This window comes from Solanum stenotomum, chromosome 11 (assembly GCF_019186545.1).
Source record: "Solanum stenotomum isolate F172 chromosome 11, ASM1918654v1, whole genome shotgun sequence".
Lineage (NCBI taxonomy): Eukaryota > Viridiplantae > Streptophyta > Magnoliopsida > Solanales > Solanaceae > Solanum > Solanum stenotomum.
This window is the reverse complement of record NC_064292.1, coordinates 35,335,595-35,341,638: the sequence shown is the minus strand read 5'-3', so window position 1 is coordinate 35,341,638 and position 6,044 is coordinate 35,335,595. Positions and strand designations below refer to the sequence as shown.

The 6,044-nt window shown below is 27.9% G+C and overlaps 1 pseudogene; it reads left to right on the top strand.

Moving 5' to 3' along the window:
- The first annotated feature begins 2,057 nt into the window (after positions 1-2,057).
- LOC125845874 (uncharacterized) lies at positions 2,058-3,558 on the top strand (annotated as a pseudogene).
- Positions 3,559-6,044: the final 2,486 nt, after the last annotated feature.

Genomic DNA, 6,044 nt, shown 5'->3' with positions numbered 1-6,044 from the left:
CACTTAGTTGAGGTGCCCTATATCCCAACAAGGTATAGGATAGTTCTGGCAGTATGGGCGAGACACTCTATCTCACGTAGCTCATAGTGATGGTTGTCGGTTTAGTAAATTTCCCAATAAAGTTAAAGTGTATTTTTATATATCACTTATTATGTTGAGTTCAGAGATGAGAAAGAATTTTGTAAAGCTTTAAATGATTTAACTCCTTTATTTCTTTGCATTCAGCTTGAGTACATTGTTATCTATTGCAGTCCTTTCTTTCGGTTATTTGTCATTTAGCTATATTACATACTCGTACATTCAATGTACTGATGTCATTCGACATGTATCTTTTAATGAAGCAGATACAGATTCTTAGGATCTTCAACAAGAGTCTGTTGAGATCACTTCATCTGCTCGTTAGCTTTTGAGTAAGACCTCCTTGATTCTAAAGGACTACAATTTTATTAGTTGTTAGTAGTAGTTCGTTTGAGGAGTCTTGGGTCTTGTCCCAACATTAATTTTTGTATAGTAGAGGCTTCATAGATAGACAATTTTGTAGAGTCTTTCAGTTTTCAGATGTTTTATTTAAACTTATGTTTCATACTCAGTATATTCAACAAAGTTTTGAGATTCAGTAAACTATTTCTTAAACGTTTCTTTCAATTTGATGCTTATGTATGCTTGAGTTAGTCTTCTGCTTGTAGTTAGCCAGGATGAGGGTTCGCTTGGGGACCAACAATGGCTCTCGAGTGCCGGCCACGTCCAGGGTGTAGGCTCGAGTCGTGACAATATTTCAGCATGAACCCTATGAATTGAGTATTTTTGAGAGGAGAAATATCGTTGAGTTATGAGTTTCAAGTTCTTGAGTTCTTGAGTTCTTGAGTCTTGAGTTCTGAGTACTGAGTTTCCTTATTGCTATTAAGATCCCTGAGTTGAATCGTTCATGTCCATAATTCCACATGACCCTGTTGACACCCAATTTCGGACCTCCACAATATAGATTAATCATCGAGTTTCATTCAATTTCGAACGATTTGAAATAATTAGTTTTATAACATCCAAAATATTTCAAGTTATTTTTAAAGTAATTTCGGCATTTATTTATAATTTTTTAATAATAAATGTCTTTTATATATATTTTATAAATATTTAAAAATCTCATCTCAAAAATATTTTATTTCTTTTTAAATGTTTTATTAAATTAGTCTATCTTAAAGCGAAGGTTATAATTCCAAATTAAATAGTTTTTTATGAAATTCAAAATATTTTCAAGTTATTTTTAAGTATTTTTTTTCAATTTTATAATTTTAAAATAATAAATATGTTTTTATAGTTATGTACATAATTAATATATTTTATAAGTATTTGAAAATCTTCACAAAAGATTTTACGTTTTAGTTAAATATTTTGTTAATTTAGTTTGGTTCACATTATGGTTATAATGTTAAATTATTTACTTTATAATTAAGTTAATTATTTTATTTCATTAAGATTAAGAAGCTCAATAATTAATCGATACTAATTCGTCTTATTTAATTTTAGCCAAATTTATCAATTAAATTCAATTCGGCTAAGTTTTTTAATTGGTTATAATTGTAACCCATCGAACCATTCTGAAATTGCAATTTTAGCCATTTTTTCTTACCTTGCATTGGAAACCAAATTTGGGCCAATTTCACTTTACCCAATAATAATAGTAAAAATTAAAGAAATTCCATAGTGTAAGATATAAATTACATCCTATCCCAACTAATTTACATTTTACAAAAAATCCCTTAAAAAGGTAGGCAAATGATACATAGCTACCATTTCGATACATTATAACTGATACAAGGTAAACAAATTATTGTTGCGCTAAAAAAGGAAAAAAAATAATTAATTCTGTTAATTTAATTAGCTTGATTTACGCCTAACTGATCCTAAACAATCCATATGTTAATAGGTAATCTACTTAGACATTACAAATTTCAAATTTCAAAAGTATATCTTCTACATTAAAGAACAATTTGTGAACATCCATCGATTTAGAAAAAGTGAAAAATAGGAATAAAACTCTGAATTTTTGCTGATACAAGATGAATGTATCAATTTTATTGAGACATTCAGGAATTTGGGTCAACGAAGTGAAATATGAAAGTTACAAAAGTGACGAAATTATTGTTGGACATTCAATTTCGTTTTTGAATCTCAAAGCAGCAATTTCAGTCGAGTTGGATATCGATGTATCAAGGAAAAACATTGAAATTCGTTACATTGTAGAAGGTAACTCGTCTCCGATGAAAATTAAGAACGACATGGCTGTTAAACTTTATTTAGAAGTGAAAAAAAGTGAGCCAGAATTTGCAATGTATCCATTATGCATTGACACACGTGAAAAGATTGGCGGTGATGTACATAACTTTGATGGAACATGCGGAGAAATTACGTATGTAGAAGGCACAACACATGATACATAAGCTCTTGCGGTGGTTGAATAAAGAATTTGTGATTCGTATTATATTCCAGAATTGGAAGTTACAAATTACATAATTGATTCAATTAGTATAGAGGTGAAGACAGGTCAGTTATATAAGGATAAAACAACATCGTAGATGTGATGGCGAAATATAAGATAAAGAACAACTTCAATTGCAAAGTAAAGAGATCTGGAAGACAAATGTATGGGAGTTTTTGATTTGTTTTGTGAAGAACTGTGTTTGGATTATTTATATCTATAAATGGTGATACCATTATTTTGTTTTAATGTATGATACATTATTAATTAGAAAGTCTTTGATTTTGATTTTTGTTTAGTTTGTTGAATATGATTTGTGGTAGATTGATAATGATACATTATTTGTTGATACATTAAGTTAATATTGTTGATATGTTAAGATAATACTGTTGAAACATTAAAGAATTTAATCACAATAATCATGTAGCCGATACATTCCAAAATTTTGTGATACATGATTCATTATTTATTTATTTTTTGAATCTGATAAAAAATAATTTTGTTGGTCGTTAATATTGTTGATACATTGAGTTAATACCGTTGATACGTTAAAATAAAATTGTTGAAACAGTAAATAATTTAGTCCCAACAATCATGTAGTCGATACATTCCAAAATATTGTGATATGTAGATAAATTATTTTTTTCTGAATCTGATACAAAAAATACACTAAATTAATTGTGTTAGTCTTTGAAAACTGTTGATACATTATAATGTACATCATTCTTTGATTAGTTTGAACATTAGTGTTTTATATATTATAACATGTAACTGCTATATGTATTAATATGATGAACAAATTGAATAACTATGTGTTGGTATGATTTTCGGATGAATGTAGCTGGACTATGAAGGCATCCTGCAGGAAAAAATCTGATGTTTTCAAAGTTAGATACTTCAATAGTGAATATACGTGTCCAATGCGGGATAGGGTACAAACCAAAGTCCAAGCAACAATCAGATTTGTAAGTGGTGTGACTGCTCCCAAATTGGTCAACCATAAACGAATTCATACTCCAAAATAAATAATTGTTGATATTAGAGAATTCTATGGAGTTCGAATATCTTACCAGCAGGCATGACGTGCTAAAGAATGTGCACTAGAAATGATAAGGGGTAAACCATCTGCTGGATATAGACAGATGGAGAAAGTACATGATATCCATCTGGAGTGTATCTTGATTGTTCTCCCAGTTGCCCATCAGAAATCATTGGACTAGATGATTCTTACTTATACTATTAACTGCACCAGGAAAATATTTTTGGAATAGCCTATAGGGAGTTGATTCTGGATATTCAAAGTCTTTGGTATTGCCTTTACATTTAGGACCAGTTATTATTGCAAATTCTTTGATACCAAATTTCAAGATATCCCCGTTTGCATGCCTAATATGCAACACCTTTGAGTTGCTTTGTTCCAATTCTAACAACAAACATTTATTGATTTGACCCTGAAAATTACATTTAGGGATGTCTAAATAGGGTCCAAAAATTGTAGCTCTGAACAGTTCAATTACATCATCCCCTATAGACTTTTAGAACTCCTCCAAAAAATTTGTGTTAAAAGGGACACCAAACCTTATGGCATGTGTTGGTACCTTTTTTATAACATATTTGATTGACTGCAAAATGAAAAGGAAAATTATACTATTTACAATGATATCTTATGATACATAAATAAAAACACCAAATCACACTACACAACAAGTAATGATACATAATAAAAACAAGTTGATACATAGAAAAATACATGCTACCAGACTTCAATAGAGTCGTATTATAAAACTTGATACATTATACAGAACGATGCCCTGTCTGATACATCAATGACTTTTTTGTTAAATTTGACAAATATCTTTTTCATATTGGGGTTTGTCATATATCATTTTTTTCGATACACATATAAAACAAAGGTTTTATAAGTGTCGACTAAATCTCAAATCAATATGTATCAAACTAAGATAGGGTTTTTGTATGTATCATGATTTAACTCGATAAACAATATAACACATCTAATTAAGGTATCAGTCAATTTCAGTCTAAGATATCAAACACAATACAAATCACAAACAAGTTTAATAAAGATTAAAAACACATACTCTAGGCAATGAAGGCCTGGAAATAGCGGGTGCTGATTTTCTTCCCCTTCTTTTGGAGGTTTTTGCAACCTTTGGTTTAGACGATTCTGACACATATTTGGTCGAATGATTCATCAAGTTTAATGGGTCATGCAAACTTTTTGATCTAATTTCTGCCCAATTTTCATCATCAAAGTCGTATATTGTTTGATTAGTATTATAAAGATTTGATGTAGGATCAGGATCCATATGTACCAAGAAGAAAAAACTGAAACAAAATAAAAATGGAAGGAAGAAGATGAAAATTACAATGACAGACTTTGGGAGAGAGGATAGAGAAGACAAAGTTTGAAAATTGTTGGATTGAGAGAGAAAAATTTTGAAAATCAATTTGGGATAATGATTTGTAACTGAAAAGATATTGGAGTGAATTTATGGAGAAAAAAAAGGAGTGACATAGGGAGTGGTGAAATGTGGGATGTAAAAGTGAATCATGTATCTGACAGATTTGATATTTAAGTGAGACTAGTCTACGTACCCGCGCGTTGCGCGGTTATATATGAATTTATGATTAATTTAATTCCATGAAACAACAAATAGTTGAAATATTTTTACATAATTGTCCTTTATTATTTTTATGTTGTATTGATATATTAATATATTTTTCATATTAGCAATTTATTAGTTAAAAATATTTCACATGAAATGTAAAATATCATAAGAATAAATGACATGTTAGTATATTTTGCATATATTTTTTTTCAAATCCAAAAGATTTAAACTATTCTTTACATTCTTAAATTTGTGTCAAACGATAATAGAAAAGTAATTTAAAATAGAGTCAATATAAAATAATGTCATAATAATGGTACATGATATATACATTTTTTATTAATCATTGAAAATAATTAATTACAAATAGTGAATAAGTTACTTTTAAACTTTCGAAAAAGAAAATAATAATTTAACTTTTTATCAATGATTAGATGTCGAGGAACTTATCAATTTTTATAGTATATTTTGCATATATTTTTTTTCAATTCCAAAAGATTTAAAATATTCTTTAAATTCTTAAATTTGTGTCAATCGATAATAGAAAAGTAATTTAAAATAGAGTCAATATAAAATAATGTCATAATAATAGTACATGATATATACATTTTTTATTAATCATTGAAAATAATTAATTACAAATAGTGAATAAGTTACTTTTAAATTTTCGAAAAAGAAAATAATAATTTAATATTTTATCAATGATTAGATGTCGAGGAACTTATCAATTTTTCTAGTATTTTATTATAGTAATTACTGCATAATTCTTTTTATGACTATTATAAAATTTATCATAATTTTTAGTACTTATTATTTTAATACAACGTGTAAAAGTTATTTATTATTTTCTTTGAATTGCTATTTTTGTTTAATCATAAAAAATAATACTTACAACAATTTCTGATTTTATTAACTTAAATATATTTTAATACAACGTG